This window comes from Morone saxatilis, unplaced genomic scaffold (assembly GCF_004916995.1).
Source record: "Morone saxatilis isolate NCDOM2014 unplaced genomic scaffold, NCSU_SB_2.0 Contig14, whole genome shotgun sequence".
NCBI classification, from domain to species: Eukaryota; Metazoa; Chordata; class Actinopteri; family Moronidae; genus Morone; species Morone saxatilis.
Window position 1 is genome coordinate 19,581,224 of NW_023339696.1, and position 588 is coordinate 19,581,811.

Consider the following 588-nt stretch of genomic DNA (forward strand, 5'->3'; position numbering starts at 1 on the left):
GACACCACAGAACGAAAAAGGACTAATAACGTTCTGTTCACAAAGGTTGCTATGGGGAGCCTGTGTTACAATGTGCTACCCCTCGTCACCACAGTGACCAGACCGAGGGGTAAGCACTGTCACGAAGTGGCAGCATACACACATTGGTACAATGTTAGTTTGGAAGCAAATACTTTTTAAGTTGATGTAAATGCTATATCAATGCAGATTTAAAGGGCCAGTGTGTAGGATTTAGTGGCATCTAGTGGTGAAGTTGCAGACTGCAACCAAAAGAATATAACACGCCTTTCAAAGCTTGTAGGAGAAACTACGGTGGCTGCAAAAGAGCCAGTGTTTGGTTCGTCCGTTCTGCGTACTGTAGAAACATGGTGGTTACACATGCCAGCCTCAGTAGAAGAGGACTTTTATTTTCTACTTCTGACAATAGATCCTCTTAAATGTTACACACTGGACCTTTAATTAACTCCAATGTAAGGTGATGTAATGATTGTGAATTGTGCACTTTGGGTGAAAATTGTAACCTTCTGGTAAGCTTTCTTTTGTAACATTTGCATCAAGACTTGGGTGTGTCTTGAACAACTGGGAGTA

General features: G+C 41.8%; 1 protein-coding gene across 1 annotated transcript in view; it reads left to right on the forward strand.

Moving 5' to 3' along the window:
• Positions 1–198, forward strand: part of LOC118323366 (alpha-2,8-sialyltransferase 8F-like) — a gene marked incomplete at its 5' end in the record, with an annotated part of 1,929 nt that extends 1,731 nt beyond the window's left edge. Inside the window, 1 exon segment of the mRNA XM_035655318.1 lies at positions 1–198.
• Positions 199–588: the final 390 nt, after the last annotated feature.